Source organism: Molossus molossus, unplaced genomic scaffold (genome assembly GCF_014108415.1).
Source record: "Molossus molossus isolate mMolMol1 unplaced genomic scaffold, mMolMol1.p scaffold_m16_p_21, whole genome shotgun sequence".
Classification (NCBI taxonomy): domain Eukaryota; kingdom Metazoa; phylum Chordata; class Mammalia; order Chiroptera; family Molossidae; genus Molossus; species Molossus molossus.
Genome location: NW_023425357.1, coordinates 17,675,399 through 17,698,180, shown reverse-complemented (window position 1 = coordinate 17,698,180; position 22,782 = coordinate 17,675,399). Strand labels below are relative to the sequence as shown.

The following is a 22,782-nucleotide window of genomic DNA, read 5'->3' as shown; positions in this document are numbered from 1 at the left end:
GAGCAGTGGAGGGTGTGAAGTAATTAGGACCCTCCTGGTAAAAATGTAAAATGGTACAGCCATTGTGGAAAACAGTATGGCAGTTCCTCAGAAAACTAAACACAGAATTACCATTTGACCTAGAAATTCCACTTCTGAGTACACATACAAAAGAAATGAAAGCAGGGTTTCAAAAAGATACTTGCACTCCTATGTTCATAGCAGCATTATTCACAATAGCCAAGACATGGAAACAACTCAAGTGCCCATCAAGGAATAAATGGACAAAGAGAATGTGGTCTCTTCATACAACAAAATATTTATTATTCGGCCTTAAGAAGAAAGGAAATTCTGACAAATGCTACAACATTGATAAACCTTATGATTCCACTTACATGAGGTATTTAAAGCAGTCAAATTCATACAGTCAGAATAGATGGAATGACCATGGGTCATTTATTTATTTATTTATTTATTTTTATCCTCACCCGAGGACATTTTTCCATTTTTTGTTCAGATAGAGCGGGAGGGAGAGAGAGGGAGAGAGAGAGAGAGAGAGAGAGAGAGAGAGAGAGAGAGAGAGAAACATCGATGTGAAGGGACACATCGAGTGGCTGCCACCTGCACGACCAACCAGGGCCGGGGACAAACTGCAACCAAGGTACGCACCCTTAGCGGGAACCGAACCCGGGTCTCTCTGTACCGCAGGCCGACACTCCAACCGCTGAGCCAAACCGGCCAGGGCACCATAGGTCATTTATAAATCACTGGTCATCAAAGCCTGTCCTGGCCAGTCCTTCTCCCCTCTGACTTCCTCCCACAGGATGGCCCTTTCCTGACCTGACGTCCTCTCAGCCTGGTCAGTGTAGGAGCAGACATATCAGGAGAGGCCTTCTTGTACCCACACCATGCACTCTGGCCCCAGATCTTCACAAGGTGACTCCTGCAGGAAGTTGGGGAAAGGCTATGCTGTAACCAAGGGAACCCTCTCACTGGTGCTCAGGAATGCAGAGTAGCAATGTGTGGGCCGCTGTGGTCTACCCCTTCTGGACTAATCTCAAAGAAGTGCCCAAGTCCACTCTAAGTAGCAGAGTTGTTTCTACCTGTAGTGGTCATGTGGGGGCATCTGTCTTTGTTAGCATGGGATCTGGGAAGCAGTAGGTAAGCATTAGGTCAGAAGGCAGAACAAGTATAAGCTAGAGCTCAGCAGAACTCCAGGGGAGAAGCCCTAGGGGAGGTTGCCAGACATCCCTTGCCCTTCCCTTGGAAGGGCCACCTTCTGTCCCTGCAGGTGGACACCAGTACAACTCTGCAGGTCCCTCCAGAAGCACAGAGGAGGGACCAGAGTGCTGGCTGATACATTCAGGGGTACCTTTCCTTTCTTTCGTTCTTGAAAGAACACTGGAGTATGAAAGTAATAAATAGTGGTCAGTCCCTCAAAACACAAATCAGGTACAGTTACAGTACTGTGCTCAATTCCTAAAATCTACCTTTAGAAACAATCCTATGAAGAGGTCTTTTTCCTTTAATGAAACTACACCCACTTCTTCTCACAATCACAGGGCTCTCTGGGCTCCTCTAGGCCACACCATACAGGTGACCTGGGTACCTCTTCAAGCACCTCCAGGAATGTCCACATCTGTAGACCTGGGTCCCGGAAAGACTGACTCCCTCACTGATTTTAACAATGCAAAAACTGAGGCTCCAAGTTCCACATTTAACCCAATATTACATGTCAATGAAGTGATCACCATTAATGAACAGGGCTGCAGCATGCACCCCAAGTGGTCTGGATAAACATCCCACATGCAGAGCAGACAATGGGAATGGCATGTACTAAGGCTTGAGAGCAGCTGGGCAAGCTCTTTCTCTATGTCACTCACATTGCGACTGCACATCCCTAGCAGGAGTTTCACATCATTTATACAAGTTTCCATGTCTGTAAATGTGGGCAGCTTAGCAACAGTTCAAGGAGTAATACAAACAAATGCTTTTGTTACCGGTACTGAATTTATACGCTGGGTTCATCATCACACATCTGGAAACAAACCTTTGTAAGACCTTCCCTTCATAATCCTTGACCTTACTCAGAGCTTCTGTTTAAACTAAAATGGGCCCGCCTGTGGGGGAAGGGCTCACCCACCAAAGGAACAACAGCTACTGCCAACATGTCTGTCTGGGAGAAAGTTGCCCCTCCAGCTCTTGCCCCAATGCCAAACAGCTCAGTTCTTCACTGTATGTCTCTGGTGCCTTTCAAGCTGCCTCCCCAATGCTGGGGCCCAGAAGGAGCGAGTCCAAGATTTAAAATGCCTTTCAGCAGATACTCACATATCAAATGATATCCATCAGGATTAGACAACTTGAGGAACTCAATGATCTGACCTTCCATGTCCACGATGGCAATGCAACTGCTGCTAATAGTGACTACATGACCATCCATTCTGACAACTCAATTAGCTGAAACAGAGAATATGTTATTCTTTGGCCAGACTACTCCAACAGTGGACAAAAAAAAAAAAATCCACTTACAAGGAGGAAAATAAGGCAGGTTTCAGAAGTCTGTCCAGCAGCGATCTATAAAGTGCCAGGATGAAGGAGAGATGTCTACAAGGAAAAGAGCGCATGATCCAAGTGAATTCTACCCAGCCATGTTAAAGCTTAAGTATAAAGGCAAGAGCTCAGATTATCAAACATGAAAGGACTCAAAAAATACAGCATCTATGGGCCCTCTTGAAAAATCTGCTTGGTGGAGAAATCTCACTCACTAAAGGATGAATCCAAATAATAATAATAACAATAATAATAATAATAATAAATAAACAAATAAAATGGGCCCTAGCCAGTTTGGCTCAGCAGTTAGAACATTGGCCCTTGGACCAAAGGGTCACGGGTTTCCAAAGGATTCCGGTCAAGGGCACTTACATGGGTTTCAGGTTTGATCCCCAGTGCCCCGGTAGAAAGGCAGCCCCCCTCCACTCTCTAAAAATTAATGGAGAAAATATTCTCAGGTGAAGATTAACAACAACAAAAAAACTAAAATGGGTGTTCAGAAAAATACAAAACACACACAAAACCAAAACATTTGACCTTTTAGTGATTTATCTGACCAACAGGAAATCTACACATATATTCTCTAAACTTCATTCTCTTAAGGAAAGAGCAAGCAGATTCCAGAGGCTTCCATTTTGGGAGACCTTCATCTGGGTTTCTCTGAAAGTGGCTTTCTAAATGCTGCACACTTATTTCTCACACATCCTAAAAAGCCTAAAAAGCTCAGAGGGTCATCCTCTAGAGCTGAAGGTGAAAAAGAAAAGAAGACCTTAGACAACGGAGAATCAAATATCCTGACACCAAAAAGTTTTCCTTTACATAGAACCAGAGTTTCAACTATTCTGACCTAGGGTGCCACCTGCAGCCAAATTCAATGATAATTCAGACACTGTGTCCTGCACCTGAAACAGGGCACCTGTGGCAGAGAATAGACCTTATGGCTCTCACCGGACACCATCTTCCTCACAGTAGTAAACCACACGTCTCACTTAAAAGTTTTAGTTTTACCGTTTTGTTTTTTGTGGTGTTTGAGTTTTTTGTTGTTTATTTTTTTTTTTGCCTAAGATTCTGTAACATTATTCACACCCATTTTAATTTCTGCTAGTAAAAAAGAAGAGGACACATAGTTCAATAAAGATATACATGCTGCCCCAGGCAGGTGGCTCAGTGGGCTGGTACATCATCCTGTGTACCAAAATGGCTGCAGATTTGATTCCTGGTGAGGGCACATACCTAGGCTGTGGGTTCGATCCCTAGTTGGGGTGAGAACGGCAGGTAACTGATCGCTATTTCTCTCTCATATAAGTCTTTCTCCTACACTCCTTTTCTTTCTCTTAAAAAAAAAATTACATATACATATAAACATATCCTCAGGTGAGAATTTAAAAATAAAAACAAGCCTAGCCAGTGTGGCTCAGTGGTTGAACATCAGCCCATGCACTAAGAGGTCATAGGTTCGATTCCCAGTGGGGGCATGCAGGAGGTGGCCAATCGATGTTCTCTCTCATCGAGGGTTCTGTTTCTCTCTCCCTCTCCCTTCCTTTCTCTCTAAAAATCAATATAAAAAAATAAAAAAATAAAAGTAAAAACAAAATAAAAAATACAAATGCCATTAATTATGTTTTGTTGTGTCTCATACACCATTTTTCCATAATATTACAGACAGATCAAATACAACACACATGGAAAAAAAAATAGGAACTTCAGGAGCCTCTCTGCTCAAGCTTGGCCTATGCTAATTTCACAGGCAAACATAACCATCACAACTTCCATTTGTAAAACAATATCTGAATGATTACCAATCAATTCACAAAACAGAAGGAACTGATCATCAACAATTATAAGATCCAAGTCTTTCACAAATTTCTTCTATGTCCACATTGCCAGTTACTTACTGAGCAAAGCTTTCCTCTGCTTCAAATTTTAGCATTCCAAAAATCCTTAAAGCAACACCGCCAATATCCTCATCTAAAGGACTGCTCCTGCATTCTTTACAATAGCCAGAAGCAACTTGAATGTCCATACATAGGCAAATGAATAAAGAAGATTCGGTACATATATACAATGGAATATTATTCAGTAATAAAATAGAATAAAATCTTGCCATTCACAACATGGATGGACCTATAGGGTATTATGCTAAATGAAATAAGTCAGTCACAGAATGACAAATACCATGATTTCACTTACATGTGGAATTTAAAAACCAAAATAAATGAACAAACAAAATAGAAACAAAGTCATAGATATACAGAGAAAAAATTGATGACTGCTAGATGGGAGAGGGTTGGGGGAGATGGGTGAAAAGGGAGAAGAAATTAAGATAAGAGTTATTAAAACAATTATAGGGATATAAAATACAGCAGGGACTGTAATCAGTAATATTTTAATAATGTTGTTTGGTATCAGATGAATACTGAAATTATAGGGGTGATCACTTTATGTTATATAAAAGTCTGATCAGTATGTTGTATGCCTAAAAGTAATATAATATTGTATGCCAACTGTAATTGAAAAATTATTTACAAAAATTTTTATGCTATAGCTCAAGACTAAGAAGTTGCTTAAAGAAAAAGGTCAAAAACCAAAGCAGACCAGCCCTTAAAAAGTATAAAAACAAATCTCCACTAGTTCAAAGTGATTGGTCAGTAATCTGTCTTCCTGATGGAAGAAAAATAAATGCTCTTCAGAGATGATAATAATAATGGGTCTGCTCCTGAAAACATATTCTCGAAAACAAGATAACGGATGTGCCCCTGACCTCCACATACCATTGGTGCCTCCACAAAACAAATGTTAGATGCAGAGAGCTCAAGAATTCTTTTTTTGCACCCCTGTGTTCATTGCAGAGTTATTTATAATAGACAAAATTTAGAAACAGCCCAAGTGCCCATCAGTAGATGAGTGGATAAAAAAGTTGTGGTAGCCCGGACGGTGTGGCTCAGTGGTTGAGCAGATATCTACCTGTGCACTAAGAGGTCGCTGGCCCGATCCCCAATTGGGGGGCATGCAGGAGGCGGCTAATAAATGTTCTCTCTCACTGATGTTTCTATCTCTATCCCTCTCCCTTCCTCTCTCTCTAAAAATCAATAAAGAAAAAAAAATTAACAACAACAAAAAAGTTGTCGTACATTTATACAATAGAGTACTGATCAGCCATAAAAAAGGGAGATAAATGGTGACAGGAGACTTAACTTTAGCTGGTGAACACACAATATAATATGCAGATGATGTATTATAGAACTGCACACTTGAAATCTATATAATTTTTAATCCTTTTTTATTTTTAATAAAGACCAAGTAAAATTCCCACAGAAGCCATGGCAATTCAACAGCCATGAACACTTAAGTATGTTTCCCTATGAAGTGAGAAGCTGACTTCCTGGGACCCAGCAGAGGCCTCCTAACCTGGGCCTGGCAACAGCCTTGGGCTGCTCGGGCTGCTCCTGCCTCCTCACTTTGGTACAGTAGTCCTGACTGTTCTGGCTAGACCCATTCTGACGGAGCCTTGGCTGCCAGCCAGAACAGTTATTAATGGCACAAAAATTTATTTTAGCTTCTTCTTCACCCATAAAGGTTGTCTCTCCATGCCTCTACCTCTCCCAAGCTGAACCTGAAAACAGAATGTAATTTCACAAGAGGCGCTTACATCCACCTTCATATCCACTGGTATGAAATGTTAACATTTTTTTAATTGATTTTTTTTGGTAGCAAGAGGAAAGGGGGGAGGGAGACTGACTGATTCATGGGCTACCTTCTATATGCACCTTGACTGGAGATCGAACCCAAAATCTGGGCATTACTTCCTGACCAAGAATCGAATCAGCCACCTTTTGGTGTATGGAACGATCCACACTGTTTTTATCTACACAAGATGTTTTTATCTTCGCTAGATTGAAAGTGATGCAGAAAGTTAGTATAGCATTCACCACATTCTTGTGTAAAAGCTACAAAATCCTAAAAACAAAAGTATAGATAAAAAATCAGCATCATACTTTTTTTTTAATCCTCACCCGGGGACATTTTTACATTAATCTTCAGATAGAGCTGGAGGAAAAGAGGGAGAAAGAGAAAAGGGGGGGGGGGGCAAAACATTGATGCGAGAGAGACACATCGATTGGTTACCACCCACACAACCCCAACCGAGGACAGGACGAACCACAACTGAGGTATGTGCCCTTGGCCAGAATCAAACTCGGAACTCTTTGGTCCTCTTATCGCTGAGCCATACCAGCCAGGGCAGTATCATACATTTAAATCAGTTTATATCTGTGATGAATAATTTTTAAATTATGTGTGATGAAATTCTGAAATGATATACCTTAAATCTTAAATATTTAAAATATTAAAGGTCCACAGACCTATTTCTGTTACTTGCATTAGACAATGTTGGTGCTTTCAAGAAGTAACGTCCCTTCTGAATACAAGGGCAACATGATATTCATGTCAGGGACGACAGCATTCTAGGACAGCTGCTTCATCTATCATACTAGGGGACTCCTTTTTCATGTATGCACGCATCTGTGTTATGGGCTACAAAAAGGAGAGGAAAGATTTAGATCCACTCAGCACTCCTCTGAATGCCCATAAGACAGTTCTAAGTAGTAAAATATTCTGCTTGGTCACAGCATGAAACCCCCAGCCGTAGGCAAGGTGTTCCAGCTTCCACAAAACCAGGGCCCCCTCATGTCTGGATTCCAGCTGAAGCCTGGCTATTCCAGATGGAGCCATGGGCTCCTCACAGCTCTCGTCCAGCTCCACACCCCAGAACACACAGAGTTATTTCTGTCTCCACTGCACACAGTGGATGTGCAAAGCCTGGGCCCTGTCTGTACTGCTACAGTACCTCCCCTACTTTCCCATGAAGAATCCTTAATTCCTGATCCTAGCTGCCACCCTTGGCCTTGTCATTTTTCCTCAAAGTCTGAAACCTGCTCCAGAGGTAGAGAGCCCTCTCAGTTATCCTAAACCACTACCTCTGCCCTCTCCTAAGGCAACTCCATAAAATATCCATTCCTGCCCTCCCAGGAGGCCCACCCAAAGCAGCAAGCACAGACCTCTTTGGTCTGGGCACAACTGTTACAGTGAGGGCTTGGGAGGAACTGTTGGAGAATTACCAACTTCATTTCTTTCAGTGTCAGCAAAACCCCGGAGCAGTGAGCTGCTTACTGAGGCCCAGTGACCATTTTCGTCACTACTCAACTCTGAAACTAAGGATTTGATTCAGCTTGTTTATACTCCATAGTTACATCTTGAAAACATTAACAAGTGTTATGCTCTTTGGTTATTGTTAAAATCCAAAACTGTCAATAGGGCATCAGCAGTTTGAAAATATTAAATGGAAAATTACAGAAATAAACAATTGATGTTTTAAACTGGCCCTGGCCAGTTTGCTCAGTGGTTAGAGCATCGGCCTGCGGTCCCGAGAGACTCAGGTTTGGTTCCCGTTAAGAGCGCGTACCTCGGTTGCAGTTTGTCCCCGGCCCTGGTTGGTTGTGCGGGTGGCAGCCACTTGATGTGTCCCTTTCACGTCGATGTTTCTCTCTCTCTTCCTCCCTCTCTCTCTCTCTCTCCCCCTCCCTCCCACTCTACCAGAACAAAAAACTGGAAATGTCCTCGGGTGAGGATTAAAAAAATAAATAAAATAAACTGAACGCCAGAGTAGCATGATGAAATATCATATCTCCATCCCAGCTGGGATGTGAATCATCCCTTTGTCAGGTGCATCTACACTGTATATGCTACTGCCACTTAGTCCTTCAGTAGACATCTTGGTTATCATCAGATCAACTATTGTGGTATCATCACAGTGCTTGTGTTCAAATAACCCTTATAGTAGCCTAACACTACATCACGATGACTACCTCATTCACCTCACTTCACTCATCCTACAGGCACTGTATCATCTCACAGCATCATCATAACAGTGAATACAGTACAATAAGATATTTTGAGAGACCAAATCCACATAACTTTTATTACAGAACTTGTTGTAAGTATTCTGTCAATCTCTCACTGTGCTTAATTTATAAATTAAACTTTATCATAGGTTATATATGTATAGAACAAAACACAGTATATAGGGTTTGGTACTACTGAGGTTTCAGGCACCCACTGGGTAGCATAGAACATATCATATCCCATGTAGGTAAGGCAGACTATTATATTTGAAAACATACAATATTTTCAAACTAAAGAATTCAGGTCACAAATATATAAATGTTCATTCCTATATTTTTATTCACTCTATAACCTAAAGCATTCTCTAAATTCACCCTATAATTTGACAATGCATACAAATTTGCTACTAATGCTTAAATGCCAGGCAAAAACCAAGATTTAGTATTACAAAGTTTTGAAATGTTTAAAGCAGCAAGCTTCAACCCTTTTTATCACATGGCACACATAAGCTAATTACTAAAATTTTGGCCAATCTCACAAAAAAAAAAAAAGTATAATTTTGGTTCATTCACACTGGACAGCTATTGCTGTGTTGGATGTTGTCATTTTTTTATTTGGCAGTCTAAGGAAAATGAGGTCAGTGCCCTTGACTAAATAGTTAGGTATTGCATATTTTAAAAATTCTTGTGGCACACAGTTTGAAAATCACTGCACTGAAGGGAAAAATAGACAATTCACAATTCACAGAATTTAGGGAAATCAACCCAAATTTTCTTCTCATTCTATTAAATTCAGATGCAATCCTTGTATCAAGCCTACCTCACTACTTTTACGCACCAAACACACTAGACATATTTGTTCACAAATATACCTTGAGCAGACTGGATAACAGGCCACAAGATTCCCAGCTCCTCCACTGAGGAAGGAGCCTCCTTCCTCAACACCTGAGCCCAAAGGCCATCCTGGAACATTCCTGCATCCACACACAAGGAAGACTGGGCAAGACCAGGAAAGAAAAAACTCAGCAAGTCCACCAGCTTACTGTCACCTCATGACCCAGGTGTGACCAGCAGACAAACCACTCAGACAAAATAAGAATTAAAAGAAATTGTAAGTCACTGTCGTTTTAAGACATTAAGTTTTGGGGTGTTTTTGTTACATAGCAATGAACAACTAATACACATCTCACCAGGTTGAGATCTGCTTTAAAATATAGAGAAAGTGTGCCCTGACTGGTTTAGCTCAGCAGTTGGAGCGTCGACCTGCAGAACAATGAGTTGGGTTTGATTCCAGCCAAGGGCATGTACTTGGGTAGAGGTTCATCCCCGATCCTGGTCGGGGTTGTGCAGGCGGCATCCGGTCGATGTGTAACTCTCACATCAATGTTTCTCTCTCTCTCCCTTCCTCCTACTCTATCTGAAGATAAATAGAAAATATATTCTCTGATGAGGATAAGAAAAATATATATATGGAGAAGGTGTATAAGGTACTCCTCAAACACACATTTAACTTTGAAGTATTTTTCTTCCCCAGAACCCCTTCTTTTGTTTAGCCCTAAAGCATACTAGTGTTCCCTTGTAAAACTACAAAAGAGTATTCCAAATGACAAAATCCTACCTTGGCTCCTTGAAGGAAAAGCCTTTATCAGTATCATCCATCACCTTTATCACAATACTCCCTTATTATACTCAAAATGCTTGGCATGGAGATGGCCCAGGAAAAGGTATAACCACCAAATGCTGAATACTTGTGAAACCCTTTAGTATGAATTAAGGTGAACAATACTACGTTAATTTCTCAAATTTAAGCATGTTAATCCCATTCCAAGATTTTCCCCCAAACTTTTTGGAGGGTGCAGTGAAAACTCTTTTAATGAGTAAAAAGTCTGGAATCCAAAATAATCAAGATTTAATAAAATACTCTCAAAAGTGACAATTTCCAGGCCGATGTAGCTCAGTGCATTGAGCATCCTCCCATGGACTGAGAGGTCCCGGTTCGATTCCTGGTCAGGGGCACATGCCAGGGTTGTGGGCTCTATCCCCAGTAGGGGGGGTGCAGGAGGCAGCCAAACACTGGCTGTTTCTTTCATCAATGTTTCTCTCTCTCTCCTGTCCTTTCTCTCTCTCTAAAAAAAATAAAATAAAAACATTTTTTTTTAAGTGACAACAATCGCCTTTCTACTACCCACTCCTCATTACATACACTGTTTATCATCCTTTCTAAGAGATTGCTAATTCAATTTTTTGAAAGCCCTACCAGGAGTGACAATTTTGTTGGCTGGTTGGAGAGCTGAATTCTTAAAATGGCTGAAAGACCCGGTGGGAGGAGAAGTTCCAGAGTAGAGAAGTGGTTTTTGGAGACAAGATTTATAAATGTAACTTCAGAAACCCCAGATTCCATTTGATAATAACACATACTTGTGAATCCCAGGGCATCTTATCATATATTCTAAACCTTTGGATCCTAATGCTTAATTACATACAGGCATATATATATATGAATATATATCAGTAGGTTCATGAAAGACCTGTGCAGAGTTCCAATATTAGAGAGCATAAATCTGATTATTTGGGGGAAGATGCAAAACATAAACTACACAACCACCCATCAGTTCAGAAAATGGAGAACATCTGAGCATCTGAGTGTGGCCCCAGGTTGTGTATTGCAGAGTCTTCTGAAGGTGGGTTGAGCCTCACAAAGGAGGGTCCTCGCCTAGGCCCCATCTGGCAGGGCAGGTGATCTCCACAGCACTGGAGAGACACTTTGCATGCAATACAGCAACAGCTATGGGACTTTCTGAAACTTGCTTTCAAAAACTAGCTCTTATGTCTCATGTTTGCTTTAATAGTAGAGAAACAGGTATGCTCACTGGAGAAAGGGAAGAGCAGTTGACCGACTATACAGGCTGCTCACAACTCTTACTTGTGTCTGTGAAGACATGCAAGGATGGCACTGAGCGGAGTTCTAAACAGAAACCTGTCTTCAACTTGCCTACAACCAGCAGACTCCCCTAACTCACTCCCTTCCTGTATTTTCCATGGGTCATGGAATAGACTCCAGTCAGAGGCATGGCACTCAATGGGACAGAGCTCAGAACTTTGGTTTAACAAAGCCACTCCTGGAAGCATAGCTCAAAGGAGCAAACCAAACTTTGTTCCAGGAGGATGACTCTGGAAAGGACCAGAAAGCAAACCCTTTGGCCTTTGCAGGCTTTGTTGTTGTGAACAACTCTTTAAATGTGAAAATCACCCTTAGCAATCTGGTTATACAAATTCAGGCCAAAACCACCTGGTGTGGCTCAGTGGATTGAGTGTCCTCACATGGACTGAAGAGGTTCCGGTTCGATTCCAGGTCTGGGCACCTGCCCAGATTGCTGGCTCGGTCCCCAGTGAGGGGCGTGCAGGAGGCAGCCAACTGATGTATCTCTCTCACATGGGATGTTTCTATCTCTCTCCATTTCCCCTCTCTAAAACAATCAATAAACACATATTTAAAGAAATAATAACAAACAAAAACAAATTCAGGCCACAGTTTGCCAACCCCTGGCCTGTGGTCAAACCAGTGTGCAACCCCAATTCTTCATTGTGGCCCTCCTCTCATCTCTCTCGGTCCCCTCCACATGAAGACTCATTAGATGCCCACTGCCTACCTCCTGCCACTTCCAAGGACAAGGAGCAGGTCCATCACTGTGTGCAGGGGCAGTGAAATCACATAGGCCTGTGTGTTCTACACCTAACATTTGGAGTGGAGTAGTGCTGGTGGGCAACAGTCCCTGCAGGCCCCTACCATACAGAGTATACTTGGGGCTGCTCACTTCTGTTTCTAGAGGGCTGAACCTAAGACTAGTGGGCAAAGCAACTCCAGGAAACCAGATGTGGCTTCAACTTTCAAACAGTCCCCATTAATGTCAGATGCCCGTAACAACTGCAGAGCCCTCTTAGGCTCCCCTTCAGCCCTGTTCCTCTGACTTGGTCCCTCCTTGCAGGTACCTACCCAGCCTGAGGAGTTCATCTGTTTCTAGAGGCCTCCAGAAAATCCTCCATGGACCAAAACCCTCTCCACTGAGAAGGCCCCCAAAGCAACTCCAGCAGGCAATAGCTGTGGGTCAAGTACCACACACATCATCCTTATTACATCCAGTAACCATGTGGATATATGTGCTGCTGCCCTCCCGAAATACAACTGACAGAGTCCCGTCCTGCACTGCTGTGGGCAGCTACCACCTCCAACAGGCCCCAAGAAAACTGATTCAGAAAGGGGTTCATGTTTTGAAATACTTTCTGGATGCGCATTGTTCACCACTATTCATTATTCTGGATTAAAATCTGTTAGAGATGAGGAAAATGACACTAAAACAGTTAATTCAAAGAAAGAGTCCTCTCTGTTTTATTAAATACGAGGGAAACATTTATCATGTGTGTGTTGGTCCTCATGCTCATTTGGATCACCTCTTCAGGATCCAAGTGTAAGAAACTGTACTTGTAGCAAAATATTTATTTGAAGAAACTGCATTTACCCAGTTTCTAGTTTTGTTCACAGTGGTTTGAACAGTAAGTCCTAAATCAAACCAACTTCTAACATACTTTGTCCAAAAAATGTTTTCAAGGCTTTTCTGTGTAGCACTTTCTCTTGTTCTCACATTAGTTTCTTTCTCTAAAGGAAAAGACAGCACAATAAAAGACCACAGAAAAACCGGTAGATGGTGGGATAATAACAGAAGGCCCTCCTATATGCTTGAGATAAGCAGACAGTCGTACAGTCACTTGGAATTTAAATCAGGATACGGGCCCCAGATGGGAAAGGAACACCCCCACTAGGAAGTCCATTTTTTCCTCCTTTGATCCAGAACTGCCCCCAACATGAACTAGTTATAATCAGCTCAACCCTGGCAACCTACTGTAGAATAGGTACATACACAAGATCAAAACCACCAGTACCACAACCTTAATAGGTTCTCAAGAGAACATAAAATTTTCTTATATCCAAAGGCTTAAATCAAAACAAAAAGCAGTGCAGCAATTCCTCAAAGAAACAAAAGCATACATCCACAGAGAACCTTGTATGCAAATGTTCACAGCCACACTACTCATAAGCACCAAAAAGAGAAAACAATTCAGGTGATGACAAACAAAATGTGGTCCTTCTACACAATGAAATATTATTCAGCTATAAAAAGGAATAAAGTGATGACACTCTACAACACGGATGAATCTTGAAAATATGAGGCTCAATGGAAGATACTAGACATAAAAGGCCCCACAGAGTGTGAATCTACTTACATGAAATGTCCAATATAGGAAAATCCATAGAGACATAAAGATTAGTGGTCAAAGGTTATAAAACTAACAGAGGCGATCTTTGTGGTGAGAGTACTGTTCTAGCCTCCTGATTGTGGTCCCGAATACAGGAAGCCACAAATGTGATAAAAATGTACAGAAGTAACACACACACACACAACTAAGTGAGAACAAACCTGAGCAATCTGAGTAAGATCAGAGGATTTTATCAGTGCTGATATCCTATCCTAGTTGTGATACTGGTCAGTTTTGCAAGATTTACCATTAGAGAATCTAGGCGAAGTGTACAAGACTCTCTCTGTTACTTCCTATAAACGCATGTGAATCTATAACAATCTCAGAAAACCAACAAACACAAACAACATGAGCTTGCCCATTTCAACATCCCAGCCCCAGCTGAAGCCTGGGGGCCAGTCCTCCAGGCACAGCCCATGCTCACATGACCATGAGGCAAACTTTCTCTAGATTCATGTCCCAGGAACAGCAGGGAAAGAGATGAGCCATTTCAATCAGGCATGGTGAAAGGTCAAGCATTAGACTTAGGAAACTAGCTTCTCTTCTTTTCCAAGAATTCTTGCACATACAAGAGTATACATGATTCTTTCTTCCCAGGCCTCAGTTCAGGGTGAGAGGACCCCACAATCCAGGGTGGCCAGTGTGCATCATGACAGCAGTCCTCAGGAAGTGTGGAAAAGTTTCTAGAAGGAGGTGTGAGCCACCATGCAGTCAGCAGCATACAGAAGAAAGCTGGTGTGCATCCCAGCAAATAAGGTACACTCAGGTATTTTATCTCAATTTTAAAATCTAAGAATTTATGACACAAACCTTCTCTATCAATTTCTAGGTGAGATAAAAAAACAAAATCTGTAAAATAATTTAAAAAAAAACAAACTCAAATCAAGTGTAAACAATGAACTGGGCTCTCAATATGCCTTGAAAACGGAGTGTGGTAATTAGAAGCCACCAGAGTGAAGAGACACAACCTGGATGAACTGTGGGCAGGGCATCCAGAACCCAGCTCATGCAACTAATCACACCAAAGCATTTCCAGGGTTGCCCTTGAACTCTGACAGTGATGCTTTACTATTTCTCTCATGGAATGCAAGAGCTTCATGAGAAGCAGTTTAGTTTCAATTAATGGAAGACGTGTATTCTCAGGATTAAAGAATAGGGGTGGGGTGGAGGGCAAATAAGGCTGTCACCTTCATTTTAATTGTGCTTGATTTCAATAACTTCCAAAGAAACACAATTTCAATCTAAAAATTTTGAAAATACAGAAAACAAAGAAATTTAGGAAGAAATAACCTGCTACAGAAACTTATCATTTCATAGTTTCTAACCCTCATCTTTCAAAAACTCACACCTTCATCTTTACTCACCAAATACTCTATTTTCTGCATCTTCAAACTACTCCAGCTTTAATTCAGGTCCAAATATAAATGAATATTTCTTTCTACCAAGAAATTCACTGTGAAAACATGTTATTTCTGGCACCCCAATTGCAAAATGATGATGCCATTTTTTTTTTTTTATCATCCTCACCCGAGGACATTTTTGCATTTATCTTCAGATAGAGGGAGAAGGAGAGAGGGAGGAAGAGAGAGAGAAACATTGATGTGAGAGACACATCGAGTGGTTGCCATCTTCACGACCCCAACCGGGGCCGGGGACAAACTGTAACCAAGGTACGTACGTGCCTTCAGCGGGAACCGAACCCGGGCCTCTCAGATTTATGGGCTGACGCTCTAACTGCAGAGCCAAACTGGCCAGGGCCGATGATGCCATTTTTAACTCCTTTTCTTCCAAGTTGGTTGAGTGCCATGAACCTTCAGGTACTGTCTGTGCAGGCTACTCTAGAGCACCATATGGCTACACCTACCCACATCCTCGAGGGTCCCCAACATCTTCATGTTCTGTGGTCCACACATTCTGCAGTCCTACACTAAGGCCACCACACAACTCTAGGGAGACGCCCTGAGCATGTGAAGAGCCAATATTTTTGCTGAAAGGCCAAACAAGTCTTTGTTGAAAGACAAAATCAACAGAATATAGGTTTATTTTCAGAAAATCCAGAGAAAACTATAATGGAACACAAACTGAGTAACAGGCTCTCTAATGAAATGAGTATACTTTCAAGGGAGGAAGAAAGGAGGAGCAGATGCTGAAGAGAGAAACTGGACAATTTCTCAAACAAGTCTTTGCTGAAGTAACTATCACTAGGAAAGGGTTTTAAAGATTCTGTGCAGTTCTGGTCCAAAACATTACGAGGCTCACACCCAGCACTGCAATCCTGAAGTTAGGAAGACAGCCAAAAGAACAACACAAGTGCTTCCCAACATGTAGTCCAGCGGAAAGCTTGTTGCACTGGCACACCAGGCAAGGTTCTGATAGGTTCCAGTGCTCAGGCCCTGAGCAGATGGTAGACAATCTACCCAGAAAGTGAATGTAGGAGTAGGCAACAGAGGAGAGACTGCACGAAGAAAGACACCAAAAAACTACCAACACGGAAAGACCTGTCAGTCTATGCTTGCTGTCTAAAGGTTACAGCAACAGTTTTCACACTGTAAAAGTCCCGATTTTAAGTAATCAATAAAAATCTAATTATGACCAGCATTCTTCTAGTTTATAAAACAGGCTAGATGACACTGTAATTACGCAAACAAATGACTTACATGGAGTGACACACATTCCAACACAAAAACACAGTTAATCCTGCACTGAAAGTGACTGGAATGAGATGGTCACAATAAGAGTAATCTCTAACCTTCTGGGTCCAACCTACATCCTGCCTCCTTTCAAGATGGGTGTCACTTTCCACCTGGAACAGGGTAAAGCATGCAGATCCTGGGCAGGTTATACAGGGGGGCTGCTGTGTTGAGAGCAGCACGGGCACCCCCCAAGTCAGATTCCTGAAATTTCCACAGTGCCTTTGCTTTGGCAGGTTCTAGGTGAACATGTATCCTTAGCTGTCCTAAGAAGCAGAATCTCAGGACTCTTCTGGAAGAAATCTATTCAGCAGGAAGGGAAAGCTTCATCTGAACCCAGACCCACTGCCCTTGATTGCAGAGTTCCATGAACCAGTAACTTGCTATTGAATGTAGTCAGCTGGACTTAGGCTGTAAATAGCACACAATCAAAAGTGCCTCCCCCACCCACACCCCAACAGCCCACACAGCTCTGGCTTCAGACAAAGGGCCCTCCACACAACCAAATTCCTCTTTCCTAACCCAGATAGACCTCCACCAACTAACAGGCTTATTGGGAAATGTGATTCACAGAACTGGACCTTTAGAATTCTCATCTCAAGAAATTAATGCCCTTCAGCTACTCAAAATTCAAGCTGGATGATTTGTCACTTCATTATATACCCACACACACCCCAAATTTACTTACATCATTGTATTTAGTGAACATATGTAGCCCCACAAATGGATGTGACAGGAGGATGCCAGATTAGATCTCTAAGGACATAAGTGACAGTTGGCCATGGGTCATTCACTTGGTGACCACTGTACAGCCATTCAAGCTCTCTGGGCCATGGCCTCCCTGTGGTACTCAGATCACATCTGTTCTATTCCCTCCCAGAACTCTTGAGATCCTTCAAGTAAAAGGGCTTTGCCAGCATTAGCACAGAGGCTCAAAGAAGGCAGAGGGAAGCTGGGAGTGGACTGGGCCTGGAAAAGGTGGAGAGAGCCTGACCACTCTCATCCCCAGGGCAGATATGTTCTGACCCATCTTTTCCCCTAGAGCCCTCAAAGCCACCAAAAACATTTCAGGCCAGTGACTACTACAGGGGTGCCCCAAACAAAGCTGAAAAAAAAGTTACTTCAGTCCCTGCTGCACCTGGAACTAGACAGCCAGGCTACCCTAAAGTCAAGAAAAATACATTTTATCCCCACTTTACCAACTAACCAAGACATAAAAGTACAATTTTTAATAAATTAAGCCATTTATTTATTCAACTATGCCAAGTCAAATTCCTCTTTTTAGTCTAGATTTTCAACCTTCAAACCACTGTCAGTTATTTTAAAAGGTATTAAAACAGTTACTAAAAACATTCAATGTAAAACATTAACCCAGGCCTCACTCAGATTCTTCCATCCCCCAGCACCAAGTCTAGACCCAGGCGATTGGCTAGAGGCATTTTGAGAAAGAAAAAAGGAAGTGAGGCATGATCTTTCCTTTTTTAAAAACCATTTAATGTGAAAACAGTAGCAGTACATTTTTATTGTGAAAATTTAGATAATACTGGCACACTATAAGAAAACTAGAGATAAATCCCTACCACCCAGGTCTCCAGGGAAACATTAGATTATATTTTCCAGCAAAAATGGTATCACTCTGAATCTACTATTTTGTAAAGTACTTTTAAAAATCAACATTCCCATCCTCTTCATTTAATATTACAAATGTTGCCCTGGCTGGGTGTCTTGTTGGAGAGCCATCCCAGACACTTAAAGGTTTTAGGTTCAATGCCCAGTCATGGCACATACCTAGGTTGTGGGTTTGATCCCCAGCCAGGGTTCGTACAGGAGGCAACCAATCAAGGTTTCTCTTTCTGTTTCTCTTTCTCTTTCTGTTTCTCTTTCTCTTTCTCTCTCTCTCTCTCTCTCTCTCTCCCTCCCTCTCCCTCTCCCTCTCCCTCTCTCCCTCCCTCGCAAATCAATTTAAAATACGTACACACCTTCCTCGGGTGAGGATTATTAAAAAAAAAGGTTACAAATGTTACACGAGCAAACTTTCCCTAAATTAACAATGAAACACGTGATTGATTACCCAATTCTGTACATGGTTCTACACTAATTTATAAACTTGTAAGAACGCATGATCCTAACTTGTTTTACCCCATTGCTCAATTTACAGCAGAAAAGCAAAAATTAAATAATTCATCCCAAGCTGCCACAGATGGTGTTTACCTCTTGTCTCGTAGAGCAGCATGTAGGGACATTAGTTATATTGTCAGTCACTGCCTGTCTAGTGAGACACAACCCACATAATTAACACATCGTGGAAAACGCTGACATCAGGATTCATCTGTGAACTCCCTACTGGACAGCTCCTAGTGAGAGGAACATAGGGGCATCACAAGCTCCTAACCTCCTCGAACCAGGCAGCTGCTAAACCATAAGCAGCCTGTTGCCACCTAAAAATGACCTATGACCTAAGGCAAAAAAGATGCCAGTGGTGCTGACTGAGGTGGGAAACAGGCGTGGGCACCAGGGTTCTCTAGAATATAAATAGAGAGGAACCACAAAAGGAAATGATGAATTTATGGATGAAAGTTGCAAGATAATAGAAATACACCAAGAGTGATGAGATTTAAAATTCCCAAGAACATCCCAAAAGCTTCCTTCCTGCCATGACTTCCTAGCTGCTGTGGGGAGACATCAATAACCCTCACATAACTGCTTCCTGAGTGAGGAGAAATCAACTGCCTGTTGGAGATATCCTTCCAACAAATATCTCCAAACTCTGGTAAAACATCATGGACAAAACGATGTTACATACAACCTTTCTGAAGGGCTGATTTCTCTTTGATTCCAAATCTAGTGTCATGCTACATGGATGCTGACTACTTGATATGTGTCTGCAATTAAGTCACTCTGAAGCAAAGCTGCACCAGAACAACTGGAGTCAGGAGGCCAAAGCAGATGAAGCCCTATGGGTGGTCAAGTGCTCTGCAGAATCCAATTGGAGAATATAGCCAGCCAGCCAGCCAGCCAGCCAGCCAAACAAAAGCCATGAAGCTGGCACCAACAGGGGACATTCATGAATGCCATGGACCCTGGAGAGCTGCCTCTACACACCCACCTTCCTCCTCCACCCGCCCCATAGTCCATGCTGAAAGATGACAGTATTTCATACCCACAGCTCCCACTGAAGAAAGTCCTTGAGGCCCTTGATAAATGCAACTGGCAAGATAAGAATCTAAAACATCCTCTGGCTGAATCCTGAACTCCCTTCAGGAAAGAAAATCTCTAAGACAGAATTCTGGCAGGAGCTCAGGTTTATCCCAGACTCCACCCTCAAACCCTGAAACAGGAAGTACTTAAGAAAGGGACTGACACTATTGCTGGATAGGTCTGCAAATCTAACTCTGAGCCAAATTCAGACAGAGCCTCCTGAAAGATTCAGGGAGAGACCCATGTACAGCTCTCCAGAGTTTAGAGCTATATTTGCTCACATGGGACACATGTCCAAGCACACCTTGGGAAGAAGGTTAGACTTGTCTGGGAACCTATTCCCCATTTTTGTGTAGGCAGCCATTTGCTCTGAAGTTGTTCTAAGCCCAGAAAATTAAGGTGCATCAAACAGTCACCTAGGAATCAAAATAGAGCCGAGATCCAGAACACAAAACCTATCTCCACAAACTAAAAAAAAAAAAGACAAAAATTAAACTGCAGAAATCAGTGATAGAACCACAATGAGTACCTTTGAACCAATCGAATATTGAGAGCTGGTGTAAGGGGTGAAATAAGAAGAAAGCAAAGATATGCACTACAGAAAGGGTCACAGTAGGTTTTAAAAGTTCTCATCACCCCTTTGCTGGTGTCACTCAGTGGTTGAGCGTTGCCCCATGCACCAAAAGGTCACCAGTTCAATTCTCAATTAGGGCACATGTCCCAGTTGTGAGCTCAATCCCCAAAAGGGGGCATGCAGGAGGCAGCCCATCTATGTTTATCTCTCACATTGATGTTTCTCTCTCTTCCTCTCCCTCTCTTTCTAGAAAAAACAATTTGTGCCCACCCAGTGTGGCTCAGTAGATTGAGCATCATCCCATAGACTGAAAGGTCCTGTTTTGATTCCCAGTCAGGGCACATGCCTGCCTGGGTTGCAGGCTCAATCCCCAGTAGGGGACATGCAGGAGGCAGCCTGTCTCTCTCTCTCAAATGATGTTTCTATCTCTCTCTCCCTTCCTCTCTCTCTCTCTCTAAGAAAAAAAAATATATATACATATACATGTATATAAAAAAACAATTTGTAACTACATGAGGTGATAGATGTTGACTAGACTTATTGTGATGAATATTTCACAGCATAAACATGTATCAAATCATGTTCCACACTTTAAAGTTATATAATGTTGTGTCAAGTATATCTTAAAATTGGGGGGGGGGGGGGGGTTGTGGGTTTTTTTAGAAAGGGATCCCAACCCTGGTTGGGATACATTAGGGAGGCAACTAATCAATGCGTCTCTTAAACACATCGATGTTTCTCTTTGTTTCCCTCTCCTTCCTTCCCTCCCATTCTATGGGGGTGGGGGTGGGGAGATCAATGGAAAAATAGCCTCAGGTGAGATGGGGGTGGGGGTTATAATGCTGCCTGACTGGGGTGGCTCAGAGGACTGAAAGTCATCCCATGGACTAAGAGATCCCGGTTCAATTCCCGGTCAAGGTACATGCCCAGGTTGCAGGCTCGATCCCAGGTAGGGGACATCCAGAGGGACAGCCAATCAATGTCTGTCTGTCTGTCTGTCTGTCTGTCTCTCTCTCTCTCTGTCTCTCTCTCTCTCTCTCTCTCTCAAAAAAAGCCATATATATGAATAAAAACATTTTTAAAAAAGAGAAAAAAATATAATGTTGGACTTCCGAAACAATTTATCTACTTTTTATGTGATCAAAAAAATTGTAAAAACCTGTACTGCAAAGTATTCTATTAACATAATGACTGAATACAAAAATGAATTCACGTAGAAAATCACATATTTAAAAGTTTGATGATTATGACAGACAACGCATGTAACCTTTCCTTCTTATATCAGTACAACCAGTCTTCAAATGACATGACAGTCCAAGGAAACCTATCATACTACTCTTTGCTACCCCTATTCATGAGGCAGGCACCTGTCCTTCCAGATCTGAGACACTCTCATTGCAACCAGCATGGTCGTATGGCCACAGCAGCTCACCAAACCTTCACTGCTAAGGAAGGGGGCCCTCTTTTCTTGGCTGTGAAGGCCAAGAACAGAGAACATAGCACAGCTATCAGGAAGAAAAAGGTGATCCAGAAGACCACAGGGAAAGGTCTCCCCTAGAAGGACTACTGCAACTGTGGGGCAAGGGAAGGGGGGGGGGGGACAGGGCTGCCAACACCAGCTCATTGGGCTTTTATTCTAAAAGGATACCTCTTAAGGAACCGTATTTCTAAAAGAAGCCTTCAGGACACAAGTAGTGACATAAGTGCAAGTCCTGACCTAGTAAAATTCTCTTATCTCTGGCAGGTGGATAAAGGAGATACTTTCACAAGTTACAAAAATTTTATTCAAGAAAATAATAACCTTGAAAACATAGATTACACCATGCCCCTAGCGGGAACCGAACCCAGGTCTCTCTGGTTCGCGGGCAGATGCTCCAACTGATAAGCGAAACCGGCCAGGGCAAAACTATACTTTTTAAAATTACATGAAATAGAGTAGAAGCAGTTTCTGCTTTACACATAAATCTGTCAAACAGTTATTTAAAAGCCCACAAGATGATTAAAAAGGCAGAATGCTACTTTTCCATCCCCAATTCTTCCTTCTTTCCCTTTAAAATTATCCAGATCTGCAGAAGTCCCCTAGACCTTCAGGGAGCAGAAAACAACCCACAGGCAGGCAGAGAATCAGGATGAGGCTGTGCCAGGCTCCATCAGCCAGGTCACAGCCCAGGAACTGGTGGAAAGTCAAGAAGGTTTCAGTCAGAGGAGCACTGCCCACAGTTGAGGAGGCCCACCTGCTTCACAAACCTTAAGAGCAAGACTTGAGCCCTGGCCAGTGTGGTTCAGTGGTTAGAGTGTTGGCCAGCTCATCAAAGGGTCTTGGGTTCGATTCCCAGTAAAGGGCATGTACCTGAGTTGCAGCTTCAATCCCTGGCTCCCCAGGTTGAGACTCAAGCAGGAGGCAACTGATCAATGTTTCTCTCTTTCTCCCTTCCCCTCACTCCCAATCCCTCTAAAAATCAATGGAAAAAAATACCTCAGATGATTAACCAAAAAGTACAGTATAATATAAATATAAACAAATCTATACTGATATAAATTTAAAAAGTGAATAAACAAAGAAATGAGTAGAAAAGAC

The 22,782-nt window shown here is 42.3% G+C and overlaps 1 protein-coding gene across 17 annotated transcripts in view; it reads right to left on the bottom strand.

Moving 5' to 3' along the window:
* The window catches only part of ANKRD11 (ankyrin repeat domain 11), a 230,768-nt gene that overhangs the window by 95,373 nt on the left and 112,613 nt on the right, over positions 1-22,782 (bottom strand). For 2 of the 17 annotated variants that reach the window (XM_036275403.1, XM_036275402.1), the window contains exon 3: positions 2,308-2,583. The exons of 11 other annotated variants lie outside the window; for them this stretch is intronic. The gene's annotated coding sequence lies outside the window, so the exon portion shown is untranslated. Of the gene's footprint in view, positions 1-819; positions 923-2,307; positions 2,584-3,762; positions 3,836-22,782 lie in introns of those variants that run through there. 4 more of the 17 variants (XM_036275404.1, XM_036275405.1, XM_036275399.1 and 1 more) reach the window with 4 other exon arrangements.